The sequence below is a fragment of the Ammospiza caudacuta genome, chromosome 5, assembly GCF_027887145.1.
Source record: "Ammospiza caudacuta isolate bAmmCau1 chromosome 5, bAmmCau1.pri, whole genome shotgun sequence".
Classification (NCBI taxonomy): Eukaryota; Metazoa; Chordata; class Aves; order Passeriformes; family Passerellidae; genus Ammospiza; species Ammospiza caudacuta.
This window is the reverse complement of record NC_080597.1, coordinates 26,619,523-26,640,385: the sequence shown is the minus strand read 5'-3', so window position 1 is coordinate 26,640,385 and position 20,863 is coordinate 26,619,523.

The following is a 20,863-nucleotide window of genomic DNA, read 5'->3' as shown; positions in this document are numbered from 1 at the left end:
TTCTGTACTCTGAAAATGTCATTAATTATACTCCCTGCAGAGATCTCTCACCTCCTTATTTTGATGCTCCACCTAGTCCTTATACAAGTTCTTATTCTTAGTATTGGGTCATGCCCCATTCTCTTGTATTTCAGCAGTGTCTCTCCTCAGGTAGCAAGACTCTTACTGTATAAAGTGCTGTACATGCACAAAAAGACCAAAACCTTATCTTAGAAACCTGCACACCACCTGCTACCAGTCGATACAGGCTGTGAGCAGAATACTGCTATTAAAAAAGAGCATGGGCAACTTGAGAGGTAGTGAGCCTTGTCCTTAATGCTGGGAAAGTTGACCCCACGGGCTCCTGCTTCCTCTACCTTCTTCCCTCCCTTCCTCAGGTCCCATTGCCCCTTTTCTTTTGGCAAATCTCCTCCTGAAAGCAACAAATCTATTGGACTGTATTGCTTAGAACAAGATAGTAAATTACAGTAATACCATGATGCCTTGTGTCAGTAGCTAACACTGTGTGTCCTCCTTTTTCAAAGAGGAAAATGGGAAGCAGGAAAACCCCTCAAAAGAAAAATGGTTTCAGAAGATGTCAGGAATGCTCAGTGCATAACCTGGCTTCTGCTAGTGAAATCTCAGGGCCACTGTCCTACAGAGTGAGAAATAACTCAGCTTGTCCTAGCTGAGCCACAATAACTCACTGCACACCCTCCCTCAGCTCAAGCCAAGGTGTCCTTGTGAGCCCTTGCAGGAGGAGGTCTGAGCAGAGCTCGGTGCCCTCTGGCTTGTCACCAGCCCCGTGTGCCAGCAGGCAGCTGCTGGTGACCCTGAGCAGAAACTCTTGCACTGGAAAGGGGCCTGTGCTGCTCACCTCTAAGAAACAATTTGTACTTGAGACAGAGAAAAGCTGAGGCTTCTAGCAATCATTAGGAAAGCACTGAGGTGTATAAGCTGTTGGGTTGTTAGTCATTTGGGCAGTCCCCAAGAGGCATTTGTGTGGATGGGAGGGTGAAAAATGTGCCTTTACAACATGTGTAAATGGCAACTAATTTTTCTTTTTTTTTCTTCATTTTTTTTTTCTTTCTCCCGAGTGCAAAAGGCCTATAAAACAATTAGAGCTTAAAATTGGACTCCTGGCAGAGAAGGAGAGAGGGAGTTTATGCCTTGTTAAGTGTAATCAGTCTGGTGATCAAGGGACAATTTCAGCTGCGTGAGATATAATTACATCATAAACTCCACATTACAAACAGGTCAAGCAGAGGTGAAAAGGTAAGGAGGGAATAAACTACTACGCCCTTTGGGGGACGTGGCAGAGGAGACTTTTCTGGACTCCATTTCCCAGGGAAACTTCTCCAGCTGGAATGGGAGCTGTGAACAGGCAGGAGAGGCAGGCTGGCACCTCAGGGCTCCTGCCTGCCCTCATTCTGCTGGGCAGCTGGACAGGCGACAGACACACCTGAGGTTTCACATCTGCCAGCTAGGCTGGAATCTTACTTAGTTAAATATTAATCATGTTTCAGAAAACAGAGAAACATTTCTTTGCGGCCCGAAGCTGGAGGAGTGTTTGTGGCTTCTCTGCCAGCTGAATTTAGGATGACAGCCAGCTACAAAGAAAAAGGAGGCATAAATATCACTCCCAGGTGGTGGTGGCACACCTGAGGCTGAGGATGGAGAGCCTGTTTGCAGGGACAGGGGCTGCAGCACAGCTCAGCACCAAGTTAGGGAGCACATGGTGCCAGAACAGGTGTGGGAATGATGCTCTGGAGCCCACTGCCCAGAGGTCCCACACCTCAAGCATGATCCTCAAGGTATCTCATCAAAGGAGTGGTGGTGCAGAGCTCAGCACCAGCTTGTCACTGTCCCAGGCTACCTGTGGCAGCAGTGAGAAAGGGTCTCTTCCTTTCATGCAGGAAATCACATCAGGCACAGACAAGGGACCAGACTTGTCCTGGAGGCTGACTCTGCCTGGACCCATGTGGGATACAGTTCAGAAACACTTCTTAGAGCACAAGTGGCTGCTTGGGTCTATCCAGAAAAAATAAGAAACAAAAATCTGGTTTAACCTTTGCTACTTTAGGTAAATACTTTTGGAGGTGAAGTTTTGAAATAAGGAAAACTGAGTAATAAAAAAGAAGGAACATAGTGAGGAGACATGGGTTTATTTAGGAACAGGTTTAGGAAATGTAAGATTTCTCAGCTTAGGGACTTGAATTATTGACAAAAGATCAAAGTAATGTTGGGAAACTCTTCTCTCATAGTTTTCTGTCTCAAAAATAGCTGAGCATTTTAAAAACAGTTGTGTCAGTAATTGTGGTCCTCATTTCTGGTTTTACTGCTTTATAGACCAGAGAACTCTATCTGGGATCAAGAGTTCCAGTTTTTACTTGTCACTGACATGCTTCATGTTATTAGATAAATCACTTAACCTTTCTGTGACATACTTCCCCATCTGTAAAATGAGGTTGATAATCATACTGCTTACTTCACAAAAGTGTTAGGAGAATGAATTATCACTGTTTTTATAAGCACTTATATCTCTCTCTGGGGCAAAGACTGGGGATTTTTTCTGTGCTCATGCAACAGCACGGGAGTCCTGCTCTGTGATGGATGTTGGTAGGCTCTATTAGATAGAGAAAGATAAAAATTAAATATAGCTTTTGACAATGCAGCAAACAGGGTTTGCAAGTATGACAATAAGAATGGGTTAGATTAAAAGAGCAGAGCCTCTTTTTTTTTTTTGTGCTGAAGGAATGATCAATTAAGTATAATGATAGCATCCTGAAATACAGCCCTACCTCAAAGCAGGCAGTGTAACCATTCTTCTGTAAAAGATGGAAAAAATTATTGATGTTTATACAGCCCTATGAATTGAATATTTTTACTTAGAGTGCTTGGAGAATTTGGTCAAGACCATATTGCATTAAGAGCTTTACAAGCCCAGAGCTGGAGACAGTCCTCACCCAAAAGCATTTGTGACCAAAAGAGACACAGCATGAACTTTAGAGAAACTATGTCAAGAAAAGTAGAAATACATATGTCCAAGAACACACAACAGGTCACTGCCACAGTTATTTTAAGTTATTCTTGTCACTGCCTCCTTGTGACTATGGCTCCTGTGTTGTTCCTGGACTGCAGGCCTGCTTTATTCACACAGGCTTGGTGCTGTTACTAGGAGCAGAAACAAAAATGCAGACTGGCTAATCTGGAGGTTTAGTGACCATGCAGACAACTGAGAAAGCAGGGAATTGGGGAAGTTTGAACTGGCTTTTGCAGTGGGACCATCACCAGCAGCAGTCAATGCAGCCTTGGCTAGTGCCTGATGCTGTTGTCATGGAAGAGACTTTCATACATCAATCAGATCCAAGGCAGTCATAAGTAAGGAGCTCAGCACTTGCTGCCATAGCACATTTAAAAGGACTAATTAGTCCCTGGCGCTGTCTACAAGGAAAGACTTAAGCTGCAAGGAGCTGAACAGAGTTTCACAGGATGGCAGTGAAGAAGCCTGGATTAAACCCTGCTGTGAATCATTACTGCCACAGCTGTAGCATCGTACAGACTGCTCACAAATATCTCTGTGTGAAGTTGGGCTGACACCATTAGGCATCTTTTTGAGGCACTCCCTTCACAACTGGCTCAATCCTTCCTACTCATGCCTGTCTTTTTGGACCAGCATAGAGGGAGTAAGCAAGGGTCCGAGTTTATGGAGAGAATTACAGCTCTGGTTGTGCTTTGGAACACAGAAGTGGCTCCTAGCTGTGCCAAGAGCAGAACTCACACAGAATTACTGCTCTTGTGTCTAGGCCACTTGGTCACCTTCCTTTGGCTTTGGGGAACATAGCTTTTGTCATCTTCCTGAAATAGAAGGGCCATAATTTCCAGAAGTTTTAGGGACCCTTCTCAGTATGGTTTTCCAAAGATTTTAAGGAAGGCTCACACTGTGGAGGATCGGCCCCCTGCCCTCCCTGCCCAAGTTACCAGGGATGGTAAGGGCAGGGGTATGGAGATGAACAGCTGGGGCTTGAGGAGAAACCAGACAGGAGCTCATGGAGCAGTGGATGAGCCTTGTCCAGTCTGGATGCAATCACACTTGGACTGTGAGCCATCGTGAGACCTGTAGGACAGTCTGTGGCATTTGTCTGATAGTTTCCTGCAGTGCTGCCTGATCCTGAGGTGGGCTCCAGCTGCCAGATGAGGAGAAGCAGGCACTACAGGACCAGACAGGCTCTCCAGTCATGCCACCCACATACAAAGTATGCCTGTCTGAAGAAAATTTAGAGGGGAACTGTTTTGTCTGCATGCTTGCAGAAGCCAGTGGAAGTGCATTGTATTTTTATTCCCTATAGTTCTTGCCCAGCCTGGAGCCATCTTGGCTTGGCAATGTGGCGATGTCCCTGGGGCAGTGCTTGCATCAGGATTGGACACCCCTCCTGCCTGTGCTCCCTGTGCTGTCCTTTGCTGCAGGGGAATAAACCCCAAAGAAATCTGTTAGCACACCAAAGAAATCTGACAGCAACTGGAAAAGAGCCCAAAAAGTTGAAACCTGCCATCAGTGTGGGAAAGGATGAGAGAGAAAAATTATGGCATGCAGTCCTGATACCACTATTTCTTGGCAGGAGACAGCTGCCTGTGCATCTCAGATAACTTCCCAGAGTTAGAAAGCACAATCATAACTCAGCATAGAGGAGCAAAGAGCTTGGAGACAAAGGCCCCATTCTTCTGCTGATCCTTGAGGGAAAATCGATGTCCTTCCCACCCAGACTGGACAGTCTGAGCAGCTTGGCTCCTCATGCTTTCCAAACCTTCTGTGTAGTGGTTGGCTCTGTCTTCCCACCCTGCTGTCTCAGACAAAATCACTGTCTGCAGAAGGAAATGCCTCCAGCAGCAGGGCTGAATCTGGCCATGATGCCATCACTTTCCCTGTGCTGCTGTGGTGAGAAATCAGGGATGGGTTTGGTTAATCCCAGCTGGACAAGCAGCCCGAAAGTTGGCTTTTCCCAGTTTCTAAGGACTGAGTTGCATTATCTGACCACACTTGGTGGTCACCTAATACCTGTGTCTAGGCTTTTTCATCCTTGGAAAAGGAAATAGCTGACATATTGCTTTGACTGTAACTGTTAAAAGGAATCTGCCTTCCAGCTGAAGCAAAACTCCAGGAAATCCTTAACAAAACTCCCAGCAGTGTCAGAAAAGTGACAAGAGACTGAAGCAAGGGCTTAATAATGGAGTGACTCTTCCAATCAATTGGTGTGAGTTAATTAATTAATTGCTGCAGTTGCAATGACATTCCCTCTGGCTGAGTAATCGGGGAAATCAGCCACCTGAGGCTCTTAGGGAGTTAATTGCCTTAAACTTTGTTAAAGCAGAGTGATAATACCATTAAAAAAATGCTATCAATGCACATTTCTTGTCTTTTGGGATCTTCCAAACCCATTCTTCATTTTGCAGAGCAAAACCTTTAGAGTTTTACTTGGAACAACTGAGTAATGGAGACAGATGAGGTGGAGAAACAGGGAGCACAACTGTGAAATACAAGTTCTGTATCATCTGAAAACAGGAGCCATGCTGGTGAATTTGAAATACCCTGAATCACTCTCCAAACTTTCACTGTCCATCCAGACTCCTGTCCCTTCTTAAATGTTTTTTTTCTCCATCAGGGAGTAAACTTTCCTACTCTCTTAGAGTCAATATTCTCTTTTAAGCCTTGTATGAAAACGCTTTTCTTTTTTTCAACCTGATTTTATCTCAAAGAAGTGTTGGTAGACATAGGAGAACTATTCTGGGAAGAGAAGAAACCCTTCTACTGCCCCTTTCACAGCTACCTATTTCTCAGGCTGAAGCTGAGCTCCTCTGTGCTTTAGCCCTCCCTGTCAAGTGAGCCCTTTGAGATCTTTGCAGGACATTTGGTCTTCTGTCTGTGAAAGTGGGTATTTTTGGCTGGAGCCCCTGCAGATATCTTTTTAAGGAGGCAAAGTGGAGGCCTTTGAATGATGTCAAGCTGTCCTGAGGCAAAACTAGCCCTGTGCCAGCAGCAGAAGAATCCCTGTCAGAAGACTTAGCCTGTGGTGTGTCTGGCTCTCAGGCCTCTGTGCTCTCCCTGCACTCCCTGCTTGTTAGTCTGTGGCTCCAACACACAGTGTGCTCCAGGCAGCTGCCTTTGCTTTCCTGCCCAGGGCTCCCATCTGTACCCTGCAAGGTTTTGGCTCCCTGACAAGTGATGAAGCTGGAGAAAATTCTCTTTCCAGCACTCATAGTTTTCCCTAGCCAGAGCCTGCTAGAAAGCTTCACCTCTTCTTGATATTTCTGACTGGAAACAACCCACAAAAATTAAGCTGGAATAAGGAAACCAAAAGAAGGAAACAGTTTTGTCTCTCAAAAGTTCATCATATGACAGACAGTGAGTGTGTACAGAAGAAGCATTGAGAACTTGATGATATCAATTCCCATAATTTTTATCCCAGTTGTTTACAATGTTCTTGTCCTTGTTTTCCTCATAAAGCCCTTTGAGTCCTGCTATTACAGCATAGTCTCAGAGTTTGTCAAAAAATGAAAGGAGAGCATAGACCTTCAAAAGATGGAGGAGAGATTGAAATTGTTAGACTGACAGCCTCAGAAAAGGGAACAAAAACGAGCAACTCGTGTTATAAATGGTACATTTAAACATTCCACAGGTTTTATAGGGCCATAATAAAAATTTTCTTATTACTTGAGGCTGGCAAAACTGGTATTTTCTTCCTTTTCCAGCATGAAGCATTCCTGGTCTCCAAGGGCCTTTTGGGGAGGTGACTGGGGGCTGAGCATCTCAGATCTCCCCGCTGCAGCCCTGCCAGAGCTCCCAGCGAGGGACGCCGCAGCTCTCAGAGGCAAACCGCCGTTTTCTCCCTCTATCTTATCTATCAGTCACTTCGTGTGGGAGCTCATACACATATTATTAAATATAAATACAAACCCCAGGCACACATTTTTATCCTTAAGTAATAAAATCTAATGGAAGAATTTACAGTCATGGGTTGTAAAGCAATAATAGTTGTAAAATCATTTAGCAGGGTTCAAACACAGGTGAAAGGAGAAGTTCAGAAGTTCAGCATCTAAATATGTTTCCTTGCAGTTTCCTATGACAAACAGCAAATCCCCTATTGACATGTTACCAGTAAGGAAAGAGCAGAACTGCTCTCAACGGCTCCACTTGTATTTCTGAGTTCATGCTTGTTCAAGTTTATTACTTCTGAAGTGCACTTTCTACAGGTCAAGTTATTTAGTGGGTAGTAGTGAGAACTGGCTGAAAAGGTCACTGCAGAGACAACAGAAATCCAAATTTCTCCATGATGCCACTCAAGCCCAATGAAGGGCAAATAAACTTTTTAGTTGAGACATGATACAAATGATGTATCACAGATGGGAACCACTGGCATTACCTGGAGGGAAGTTCTTAACACAAGCAAGCCTGGGCTGTTTCCATTGGCACCTAGCACTCCACCAAAAAGACTTAGATGCAATTATCATTAAGATACTTACATGTATATTGCTTATATTGCAGTTTCTGCCATTTCTAGCAAGCAGCACTTTCTAGCAACTTCTGTTTACTACATATAGCCATTCTAAGTTGGGCAACAACTTTGTTAAATGTCTTCACCATGCCAAAGCATAAAACACATGCTCAGTTCTTAAGAGATTGAGCCCGTCTTCTTGTGCTTCTGTTGTTTATTGGCTAATATTGCTTTACTGTTTATTGGTAAGAATAAAAGCTAGTAAATCCAGGCCTCAGGATTTGCACAAAGCACATCAGGTGGCTGACTTTAAACTCCAGGTCCGCCTGCCATGTGATGCCAGCCCAAGGCACCGAGACAGGAACAAGGTAGGAACCCCACAGCTGTTGTTAGTTCTGCTTCTACTGCTACATTACTTAACATCCCACCTGAACTTTGTCCTAATGATGGGGACAGATAAGTTATAAGGTTGCTCACTGGATAAGAAGATAACTTTGCCCTATGCTTCATTTCGTAATTACTTTTTAAGAACAAATTATTTGAAGGTGTGAGAAGTACTAAACAGAGTGTACCTTCTCTCAATAAGAAAGGACTCAATTTCTTCAGCAAGCTAGCAGTAATGTGAAAACTATGATGTATGCAACACAAGAACTTTAGCATTTCATGGTCTTTGGCACTTTTTAACTTAATTAACCTTGGCAATCTAAACTACTTCCAGCAAATCATAGGTGTGCTCCCACACAAGTCCCTGTTACCGCCCTATCTGAAGAAATGTCACCACTTCCTCAAAGCAAATCAAACAGTCATGTTTTTTCCTGGGAATTGAAGAGATTCCCTGTAATAATAATATGCATAAAACATATCTAAGTGTCCTGCACTCTTACTGGCACAGGCTGCCATTTTGGTGTTGTGCTATTTCCACACTCTGGGAGGCCTGGTGGGCTGAAGCAGGTTAGCAAACAAAAGCATTCCCAAGCAAAAAGCCCATTACTCCTTCTGTGCATACAAGTACATCATCCTTTCCCATGTTGTCCTCTGCACCAACAGGCAGCAGGAACAAGCTGCCCAGAGAAGATTTCTGATGGGCTACCAGGGGACTTAGGGGACACTGTGGTAAGACAGGGGCTTAGAAAAGTGCTGAAACCTATCACTGGTGAAAGTGAGGATGGCTTCTCTATTCTGCTTGGTTTCTCATGTTGCCAGGCTGTTCTTTTAGGGTTTTGTTTGAGAAAAAAATCAGAAAAATCTTTTGTTCTGGTGGAAGTTAACACAATATCAGTTTTACTTTTTCACCTGCTTTGCTCCCTCTGTCTGTTCTCTTTTCTTCTTATGCTCTGTGACGTTCCTTTCTTCATTTAGTCCTAATTCCTGGTGTGATTTGCTTTCCACTGCCCAGCTCTTTCCTCAAGGACAGGTCACAGAAAATAAGCATAGGGTCACTGGCTGGAAAAAAAGGGCATCTCTGTGGATTGCCCCCATGCTGACCTCTTCTGAGAGTTTACACAGTCTTGCCTGCAAAGAAATTGTGCTGGACACAGAGCAGGTTTGCAAGGCAGGTTCTCTGGAAGGCAGAGAAAGTCAGCATTTTGGCTGCCTGGAGGGACTCCCTCTTTGTGCTGGTCTCTCTTAGATGCTAGCCCCACTGGCTACAACACCTTCAAACCTTGTTGGAAGAGGATCATCAGCTGAGAGACACATGGATCAACAATTGTTGCCTGCCCTGGGATGGGAGATCAGTGTGTTGGGCTTCTGGTGCAGCAGAGTAAATCTAGAGAGGGCAGTTTACTGGGAAAAGATCCCAGGCCCAGTTTTCAGGGTTCAAGCGAGCTGAACAGTTCTGCTACTAACAGAACTGTGGCCTTCAAAGCAACAGAGGGACTGGCCCTGCATTTGTCAGGGATAAAGTTAACCCCAAAATTACTTGCTTCCTGACAAGTAACCAAATTTTGGCATCTTTTTTTCATACATGTCTTTACCCTCCTTCAGTAAAGTCTTGCAGCTGACTACAAGATTTGTCAGTGTCAAGATGCCCTGAGACTGGACCCTGGGAGCAGAAGACAAGCAAAACTATTTAGAGTTTGCATCCTCCAGGGATCCCCAGGGAGCCTCATTTCTTCAAATGAACAGCTCCTCTACTGCATGAGACAACTGGGACAAAACAATTTCTTCAGCTTCACAAACGGGCACAAAAAAGCACCGCATGCACAGTGGCTCACGCACTCAGGGCAAATGTTTATAGTACAAATTTAGCATTGACTGAAGCAAATTAACAACTGGCTGCAGAATTTTATCCACATCCTCCTGTCCCCCAGGACATCATGAGTCAGTGAGCAAGCTGTTGACAGCACAAGAGATCAGAACTTATCACCCCAGCAGTAGTTCATACCACCTTGGGCATCAGAACCTGCAGGTGGAGATCAGTGATGAGAGCCAGGGCTACTGATGTTGTTAGGGCTTGGTGGGGTTTTAATTCCTAGCCTGACAGATGTCAGACAATGGGGACAAAACACTGGCAAGGGGAAAACAAGAAAACATTATGGTTCAGAGAGCAGATACTGAATGCCTGCATCTGCAGGGCTTTTTGTGGTGGATTTGCAGTGGGTCAGTTTAACCTTCAAAAATTAACTCCCCCTGCAATCAGGAAAGACTCTGCATGAGGTGGTTTAGAGCAACTGAAATGAGGTTCATGTTTTTGCCTGACCTGTAGAAAGAACCTGAATTTGTACCTAATACATGAGGTTAAGTGCCAGCCACAGCACCATCAGGGCTCCTGGTATCCCAATACATTAAAAATACCAGAGAGATGAATGCAAATAACATCACACTTACAGCAAATGGCAAGGATGCACTATATACAGTGCTGAAAAAATGATGCCTTTCTTTATGAAGGAAGACAAGAAGATTTTTCTTATTTTCTGTGTAGACACAGAAGCAGAAGTTGGAAACATTGGTTAGTGGCTCACGCTACATCATTTGATTGGAAAGGGTGGTTGTTTCTCACTTGTCCCTAAAATGGCACAATGGATTCCATTGTGGCACTTGAGGGTTAAACCTTTTTATGGGCCACATTATATTCCCTTATTTAGCTCCATGCTCCATTGCAGCACCACCAAAACACAGATTGGTTTATGACCTGCCTCAAACAATGTCTTGAAGTCCAGAGCTGTCAGGAACCATAGTATAATTGTAAATGAGCTAAGCTGTTTGGGAGGCTAATTGCTGCTAAGTGACTTGATTGTCTCATGCAGACAGCAGGAAGGTCTTTCTGCTCCCATCTCACGTGTACAGTGCAGAACCGGGGTCATGTAGCAGGTGGCTGATTAAAAAAAGTAAATGCAAAGGCTGCTGGCCAGTCTGTCAGATACCAGTTTCCAGTCTATGGGGCTCAGCGGCTTTCTGGAGCTTTTGAATAACTTGGGTCTTCTCAGAGGGTTTGGAAGGTGCTTTTCTTCAGGAGGAAGACATGGTTGTCAGGTACTCCCTCCAGCCTCGTGATGGTCCCCAGCCTCTGTGTAAATCCACAATAATTCTATTTTTGAACCTTTATTTTGTCATACCCTGGCACTGCTGAGGAGCAACTCCAAGCGGACCGTGTGGTATGTGCAGGTCACTGCTAAACTGCACTTTCTCATGAGCACCCACTCTGCCAGCTGGGCCCAGGGGGAGCTGGGATTCTCCTGAGCTGGTCCCAGGTAGTAAAACCTATGCTATCAGCATTCATCATTTGATGAAATGAGCTTCCTATTCCTCCTATTCTCACCTAATGGGCAGAGCAGGGTGGTGCTACAGGAGCAGACAACACCTGGGAAGCAGAGACAAGCAGCTGTCCAGTTCCATGCACTGGCCTGTGTAGCTACCTCTTTCAGCATAGGAAATGGCAAAAAGTGGCAGAAGTGAAGCCAGGCTCTGAGGCAGGATCACAGCTAGTGCGTGGTGCTGCTCAGGGAACATGAAACAAAGGACTGGGGGGATGTGTGTCACACCTGATGCTGTTATTGACAATGCTCACTGTGTGTGACCTTGCACCAAACTTCCCTGATGACTGCCAGTCCCCTCTAGGCATTTTGCCTTTCCAGAGGAGGTATTTAGGAACAGCATCTGTCAAGAAGTAGGATGACTCTGGGCCAGACTGTTTGGCATGTGTTTCTTGGTACGTGGGGAGACACAGATGTATTGCATACGATTTCTGCAAATGCTGAGGGCCAAATATCAGGCTGAACAGCCTTTCACATGGTAGGAAATCCAAGATGTGGGGCAACAAAATATTTCCTTTGCAAAGGAAAATTCCATCACCCAGAAGACTGTGATTTTATTTCTCCATGACATTTTGACTGGCATGTGGGCATTGCCATTATGGTGGGCAATGCAACCATTGCTTAGAGCAAGTGATAAAGCAATCAGGAGTTTTAGCTGAATTTTGCCACAAAGAAAAGTAACATAAAAAGTAAGATAAATCTTTAGTCTTTATTAGGATAAATGGGGCAAAGCTTAGATTAAACTCTGCTACTGAAGCAGCATTGATTGTGGGTAGGAGTTGCAGAGCTCAGCAATAGGAAGGCAACCGTGATGCCTTTGGTTAATGAACACATTCCTGCTGTCATCAACCCAGGCTGCCTTTGCACTGCCCAGCTAATAAGAGAGAAAAAAAGTTGCTCTGAGTTTTTAATATAGCTCCTGCCTAGTGTGTTGATTCCATCTGAGTTTGGCTCAGGTATTTTTCCAGCCTAGGGAGAAAACTCTGGGGCTTTGAAGCCATTCCTGCTTGGGAAAAAGAAACCATTAGCAAAGTGTTGTGCAGGAGCTTGTACCACACAGGGTGGTGAAATTCTACTCATTGTGATGCTGCAAGATGTAGCAAGATAAATAATTTTTAAACACAGAGCCAGTAGAGAATGTCTTTTCCCCCTTAGATTTTCAGATGACCCAGGCATAACAATGAAAAAAAATAATCCCTTGAAATGACTTGTAGCTGTTTGAGCATCAAGATTTAATACACTACAGGATGGAAATATATGGGAAGCATCTGTCAATGTGTCAGGCTTTTAAAACAAGGAGAGTAAAAAGCAAAAAAAAAAAAAAAAAAAAACAACTAACAAGGAAACTCCCAAGTGGACAAAATGGAGTTTGTCTGAGAAAGACAACCCAGAAAGGATATTGCTTTGTTTTCGATTGGATTTTTCAAGCTTTGTTGTCCCCTCATTCTGTGCTCACTTCTTGGTGCTCCCAGAAGACTCTGCCTGAAATGTCAGAGTTAATTTACACCAGGAAAATTCTGTGAGCCTTTGTAGGAAACCATGAAGCACCTCAGTGTGTTTCACATATTTTGATTCTTGCGCAGAGAAGTTGTGGATGCTCCATTCCTGGAAGTGTTCAAGGCCGGGTTGGATGGGGCTCTGACAAATCTGGTCTAGTGGAAGGCGTCCCTGCACAGGGCAGGGGAGTTGGAACTGGATGATTTTTAAGGTCCCTTCCAACTCAAACCATCCTGTGATGCTGTGATTCTTTGATTACTTTGCCAAGTGAGGCAGCTCTCTGTAGAGAAAAGCTGAGTTGGGGCAGTGAGTGGCAGTCCACATCTGACACGCCGTGCATCTGTGGCGAGTCCAGGTGTTTGCCTAAGCTGTCCCCCATTTTCAGGGATCTGTGCCCATATAGTAGTGCCAGAGTGAAATCACTGTGGAAGGAATTGAGAATCCAAATTGTGTAAAATGCTTCCAAATTTGTGTAGTTGGTGAATGCAGACTGCTTTTCTGTAGCAAAGAGCTGGTGGGAAGAAACTCTTCCTAACATGCCCATCTCTCCCTCTCCTGTTCTGGAGCCTGGCTCTCTGGTGAAAGGCTTCATTGAACAGGGGGAAATGAAAGTGAATACAAACCTGTTAAGAAGAAACAAGATCATTTGGCAATCAGCCAAGGAAAAGGATTTCTATTTCTGTTCAGTCACATGGTCTGCATCACCAGAAGGTTTTCTTCTTGTTTTGTGTTTGGGTAGCAAAACCCATCATTGTCAGTAGAGAAATTGTGAGGCCTGCCTGATCTTCCCAGAGCTTTTTCAAGTTGATCTTTATTGGCACATATGTCTCAAAATTGACGGCCCATGCAGAGAGAGATTTTATTCATTCCAAGTGCAGGTGAGATGGGGATAACAAAGGATGTATGTGTGACACAGGCATTCACAGTGCCCAGGGAGCCACCTGTGGAATACCTGGGGATTCTCCATCTGCTCCTCCCCACCAAGGGGACTTTGCCGTGGTGCAGCTCCTGGGTTGGTGTCCCTAAGTAACTTGCAGGCTGAACCTGGCTGGTGTCTCACCACGTTATTGCTCTGCATTGGCCAAAACTCAGCACGCCTCAGCTGTCACATCACTTTGCTCTGAGGTGACATTTAGCATGACCCATGCCAGTTCTCTGTGTTGCATGAAAATGTTGGCACACCATTTGGCTACTGTGCAGCTGGAGGAACAGGTCCTGTCTCTGGGAGGTGCAATCTGATTTATTTAGCACCTGAATGTCTGCTTTTAATTTTTTAAAAATTAAACCTTGGGACTTGTAATGAGATGTAATAAGTTTAGTGAGTTAAAATCAGATTGTCAAGGGTGGCTCTTCACTGCCAGCAAAACAGAAAAAAATTAATCAAGAGTTTCTTGTCAACTGCTAGAAAATATTTTCCATCACCCCTAGGGAACTGTGCCTGCTGGAGACTGTGAGTGATTTTGGAAGCCGCAGGCAGGGAAATCACTTATTTTATTAGCTATATTTTGCAGCCCAGTATGTTTGTACAGTAAATAATATTTTGCATAAAGTCACTGGCTGATGCTGTGCTTTTTATCATGGACTGCTATTTTTTACAGCTGCTCTTTTAAGTGTCAGCACTGAGCATTTGTTTGTGTCATCATCTGTGCTTTACATTGCTATGTGTGGCAATATAACTGTTCCAAAGCTTTGTACTGTGACAGGTGTGTCACAGTTATTTGGGAGAGATGGAACCACACTTTGAACATTTTTCACTCTTTCCATGGCCACATTTATGGTGTTTGTAAAATTCTTTGTGATTTTATGGCATTTCTAAAATAATGTCATTTTATGGCAGTTGGGAAATGCTGGGATTTCAATGAAAAATGGACTACACTGGTTTCAGTGGGAGAATTTTCCAATGCCACTGAGGGATAAAAGAACCAGCCAAACTTTCTGAGCAAAACAGAAAACTCTTTTGAGGACAGCACTTAAAGTGTTTTCTGCCTTTGGTATGTAAGTGATTATCTTTCTTGTGGTAAACAGTATTTGCTGTTTTGTATGATATGTATGAGAAAAGAGGGCAGCAAGAAAACCCATATAGTTAATAATTTTAATAAAGCAGAACCTCAAGGAAATTATGTATTTATAGTCACACCAATATATGAAAGAGTATACATGTTCAAAGGCTAACAGGTCCCTAAAACTGGTATTGGTAAAATTTAGTTCTGTACAAAGGGCCAGAGAAAGGGCTTTGGGGCTTGTCTCTGCTCAGTATCCTTCATGTTAATTTGTCCCTATTTGCAGGATGTTAATCCCCCTGTTTGTCAGAATTAAACAAGAGTGTCATTAAATGCTGCAGTCATTTTTATTCTATGCAGCTGTCTAACCTTCACTAGCTATGCACAACTCCCCCCACCTCACCTCCCTTCCGTGCAAGCTGCACTCTTAGCCATAATTGAAGAAAAATCCAGAGAGGGCTAGGGGGCTGGAGGTGAGGTTTGTTAGAGCTGCTAATTAGCTGATGCCATCACATCAGAATTACAAGCCAATTCCTTCGAGGGCTCCAGGGCCTCTTCTCTCCAGCTTGGAGACAGATGCTGAATTTACCCTCAGAAAACAGGGGCAGATGATTAGTGCTGACACCCTCCAGTTCTGTCACTGAACTTTCTGGCACAGGGTGGTTGGTTTAAGGGCCTTGGCAGGAATTAAAGTTTTCTGTCAAGGTTTTTTTTTTTTTAATTTTATTAAAAAGATTTCCAGACTAATTCAACTGAATGTGAAATTTGATGTGGGACATTTCCTTTACAGAGCTTCTCATTTTGGGAGGAAGTGAAAAACAACAGCAGCTCTGCTGATGATAAAATTCAATTAGAGTTGAACTATCATTGATTGTTGTGATTTCATTTGTGTTTATGTTTTAATTAAGCTATCCTCATCTGATTTTTAATTTTCTTAAGATTTTTTCTCCCTCTTTCTTTATGTGTGGTTTGGGAGCAGGTGTTCTGTGAGTCTGAATGAGTGTACGTAGTGTTGCATTCCTTATTTCCCATGCTGGATGGTGAACACAGCCTTCTAAGAAAAGGAGTATTGTTAAGATATTTACCTTACATTAAGGACAGTATCCAGACCATGCCGGATACAGGTAGGCATTGCAGAGCCATAGTTTTGTGGCCACATCCAGACTGCCTGAATTAGGGAGACTGTGGAGAGATTTAGGCATATTTGAAGTTCAAAAGCTCCTATCACTTCAAAATAACTCTTCTCCAACGTGGGAACAGCCAGCATTGTTGAGGGTATCTGCTACCACCAGTACTGAGGGTGTGATGCCACTGCTGCAATTCCCAGGCCAAAAGCCACAGCTGGACCCAAGACCTATTGATCACAGCTTCTACTCACCAGGATGTGCACCCTCAGTTTTCTCTGCCTTGAGGAAAATGGGATGCACAGCTCTGGTTGGTACAGGCAAAGAGGATGATCCCTTTTCAGGGAGGGTCATGGTGCAGGCAGGAATGCAAAGGCTGTGCGGCCAGGAGAGCAACCAAAGAGCCCAAGCAGGATGTACTGATCTGCTGGGAGAATCAGGACTGGGAATATTCTACCTGATCCCATCCTCCCCGTGGAAAATGAAGGCACAAGATTAATTTTGCTCCTAGTAAACATTTACACTAAGAAGCAGTTATTTTATGACAGTGTGATAAAACATTTCCTGGGCTAGTGCTGTGTGCTGCAACAGATCCTACACAAGCTGAGAAGACTTGGCTTCCCAGAAGAGGAGTTTCTAATCTTCATAGCTCCTTCAGCACTATCATTCACTATAACATGAGTACAAATCTGACTTTATTAAAACAGCTTGTCTGAAGTAGCTCAGCTAACCACAGAAAACATAAGATGCTACCACATGCTGTTGTTTTCGTCAGGACAGCAGCTTTAATACTGGAGAGCGCTAAATTGCCTGGAATTATATTAACTCCTGGAATGCTATGCTAATGCTGATCTGCATTTGAATAACTCCCTGTGCAACATAAACAGCACTCTGACTGCGGTTTTCTCTGGTGAGTATGTGTGTTAGAGGTGTTTTTTCCAGCACACACCAATCTCTGGTTCTGCCAAGGAAGATGGACATTCTCCTGTTGGTAACAACAAAGACTGAACCAGACTCCTACATCCTTCCTGGAGACATTCCTGGGCCCCAGTTACAGTGAGCTGAACAGCTGATTTTAGCAAGGTAAAGATCAAAAGTGTTTGCCCCATGGCACTCCACATATTTTGCAAGTGGTCATAGGAAATTATTTATTTCATGTTAGGCTTGAGCAGATTGCTCCACCAGCCTGATCCTGTGATGGAGGCAGTGGGGCATTCAGGAAGCAAGGGAAAAGGGCCCTGCTGGCTTTCATGAGAGTCTGGCCCACGTGTTGTTCACAGCCAGGCAAGAACTGAACTTGTGGGGGGTGACTGTGCTGAGCCATCAGAGTAAACACTCCTGGGAGCATTGACTCCGTAAGGAATGCAATTGCTATCATCTAAAGGATACAGAATAAACCTGTGCAAACCAATACTTTTCAGAGACTAATACTTTGGCCAGATAACAGTAGTTGGTGACAATGATGGCAAAGAGAAAAATTAACAGAAAAGGCCACCTCTGTGCCAGATTTCAAGCTCCTGCTCAAAGTGCTGTTTTCAAAAGGGCAACAAAATTTTGTCACCCTGAGTTAAAAAGCGCAATTTCCCCAGCCTCAGGGACTGAATTGCTTATATTTAAGACATTGGCCTGAGGCAGACAGATAACACAGAAAAATGTCAATTTTTTAAAATTTGTTTAAATTCCAAGTGTCTCAGAGCAGCCAGATTGCACTGTAGAGTGCTGTAAAATGCAATCAATAAAAGATTGCTAACACCTGTGATGCAGGCTCAACTTTAAGACCCCTTGGTGGGGACCTGCTTTTTCTGTAACTATAAGAAAGATAATTTTGGGATTCATACGATAGCCCCTGAACACCAGACATCTATTTACTTCTGCTTCAGGAAAACAAAAGAAAAAGGCCCTTCTGAGTAGGTCCTTATACCAGCAAGATTTTCATGGTAGTCCTTTCTCAGGAGGTGTTTACCCTGCCAGGCACCCCTAAAAGAGTGTGTACCTACTTCTGCTTGGGAAATCCTGGCAGTGTGGTATGGGACAACTCTAAGTTCAGAGCAGCAAAAAGATATTAGAGAAGGGAATAAAGCAAAAGTAGCAAGGGCATTAGTCCTCTCAATGTGTGTGGGAGACAAAAAGGAGGCAGGGAAAAGCAAGGCTTCAGAGAGGGGAAGATTAGGGATAGATAAGGCTGGTATTGCTGGGAGCCCTAAAAGTTTTCCTAGCTTTAGTAGTCACAAGCAGAGGAAAGGTAACCCTACAGTCAGGAATGTGCTTCCTGCAGAGAAAGAAAGTGTCAAATTGGCTTATCCTATTATGGAAGGACAGACAAAGTGTCTCTTTTCTGCTATTGAAAGCATCGGAATGCATTTACAGCTGACAAGGCCCAGGGTCTGCAAGGCTGTAAATAGCAGCATCTATATTTAATCAAAGATGATGAAGGATTCAGTGAATTTCTGTCCTGTAAGCTCAACATCAGCCATGTGACAAAGATGAGTAATGTGACGGCAAAGAACGTGACTATGAGAGTTTTGAAACGCAGAGAGAGGGACAGCTACTACAGATTCCTGGCACGTGGCTGCTGGCTGGTACTCTTTTAATTCCTAAAGAGGTTTCAGATCTTTCAGGTGGCCAACATGTACCACTTGATAGGATGGCTCCAGAAAGGGCCAGAGAGCCAATGCACGCTGTCCCATGACGGGACATGCTCTCCTTGAAATGCCCATGATGTATAATATGTATCTAATAGCTGTTGGAATAATGAGCCATTTTCTACTTTGAGACACAGATTTCTTTTTTTTTTTGTTTTTTTTTTGAGCTTATTGAAAACCAAACCTATTTGGGTTTCCTTTTAAAGCATTTAATCTAAACCCATCTCATGGCTTTGACACCAGGCTCATTTTTGATCAAACTCCTTTCAGATTCAGATTTCAGATTGGATCAAATTCCTTTCAGAAGCTCCAGCTCTGAAGACCTGGAATGAAAGGCATTTTCCCTTCCTACCCTCTCCATTCTTCAGGTGGTCAGGAGGTGAGTTTTTATTGTTAGCCACTTGAAAATAAAATCATTCTGTACTGGTATCTTTGGATAGACACTGTAAATTACGAATTTCAGCAGAAGCAAGAACAAGTCCTGGAAGTGGGGTAATGCTGTCCCAGAAGAGAGCACGTTTGCATAAGGACACAAGCAGGGAAGAAGTGTCACAGGAGACCTTCTTGGAAGAGCCAAACTCTCCTGGTTGGATAAAAGCCCATCTGAATTAATTCATTCAAAATGATTTTATTTTGAATTACTTATTTACACCAAGTCTTTTGGGTTATTCTCCCTGAGATGCACAGACATTGGCTCATTTGATGGTTTCTGAGCTAGAAGTGATACTGTTTTCTCATATCAAAGCCAAATCAAACTACACAGAGCAAAATGTGAGCAGGGCAAGAAAACAGAAGTAGGCCCTTGGGTGAGACCCATGGTCCAGGCTAAGGGGAGATGTGAAGGAACAGAGAAATGGTATTTTACAATCACTCAGCAAAGTCAGGTCAGAGCATAGAGTAGGAAGGGGATGTAGACCTTGATCAAAAAGCATGAGGAACCAGATGTCCGGCTGCTTTGAATCACAGCTTTTTGTGACCCGAAGTCTAGTGTGTACCTGCATGGAATTGCAGAGCAGGCATCACCCTCTTTGCATGCTCTCTTTTTGACTGTGATCAAAACACATGGTAAACACATGATGAAGCAAAAAAAGAAAAAAAGAGAAACCTTTAAACAACCCCCTCAAAGCCCCAGCTCTCTTTTCTAGCCATCCCCACAAAACAACAGCAGCAACCATAAAAGGAAAGCGTTCTAGCTCTTACTCTCTTTCTTTTACCAAAAAGTCAATGTGAAAACAGAAATCAAGGCCATAAGCCAGGGGGAGAAATTGTTTAGGTCACAAGGGGTTTTAGGGAAGATTAAAGGTTGAAGCTGTCATATGGAAAATGTGAGTGGAATGTCATGGAGAGCTGTGAGACTGCAGGAGTCCCCCCCAGGGGCCTGTAAACCCTGTCACTTGAATCACTTGATGTCAGGTGAAGAAGGCTAGGATGAAACTGTGACTACATTTCCATACTCATGTCTTGTGTGGTCAGCTTCCTTGGATGACTTCTCCCTCAAGCAACTTTTTGTCAGGTTTAAGACATGTTTGCCAAAGCAGACCTGTGTGTCTGAAGAACTGCAGAGTTGAGGATGTCCCAAGGACTGCTGTGTCCAACCCAGCATTATGTGGAAATACCAGAGTATGAAACAATGTAAAAGTAGCACCCTAAGCTTCTTACCTCCATAACCTGACCAAGGAAAATGGTCATGTTGTGATCACCCCAGAATTTTCCTCTAAGCTAAAGAAATATTCATGCAGGAAGAGCTATCTCATTGCAGGTGCTAGCCTGAGCCCTGGGCTACTGTGCAGAGTTGTGTCCCCTTAGCTTTAGATTATTACGATGCCTATATTCCAGATAATCACTGTGTAAGGACAATTCATGTTCCAGAAACTGCATTAATGAGTGATCTGCACCTAATTCAGAAACTTTAGTGTGATCACTTTTTCTTCTTTTAAGTAAACTCAAGGTCCTAACTTGAGAGTGTGTGTGGCTACAATGCAGTCATCTAAACTTGCATGAGGCGCACTACTAATTTGTGTTGATTTTAATCAGTTAGGTGTTGAAGCTCTTTGCTGGAGCTGAAGTTTAGCCCTGTATCTGACCTGAGTGTCCTTCAGGTGACTGATAAGATGACAGGGATGAAGATGATAGAGAATTCAGATCCAAGCAAGCATGAGGAAAGGTCTTGTGGAAGACCTGTAAGAGTACAGATACAGTATATACAGCACAGACCTTAGTGGAAACAGGATTGAACCCTGAATAAACAGGGGAGAGAAAAGCACCATATGCTGGAAGGGGATGAGTATTATGTAAATAACAGGGATAGAGACATTTTGTAAATGGGCAGGCCGATCTCATTATTTATCTACAATTAAACTAAACTGTGGGGTCATA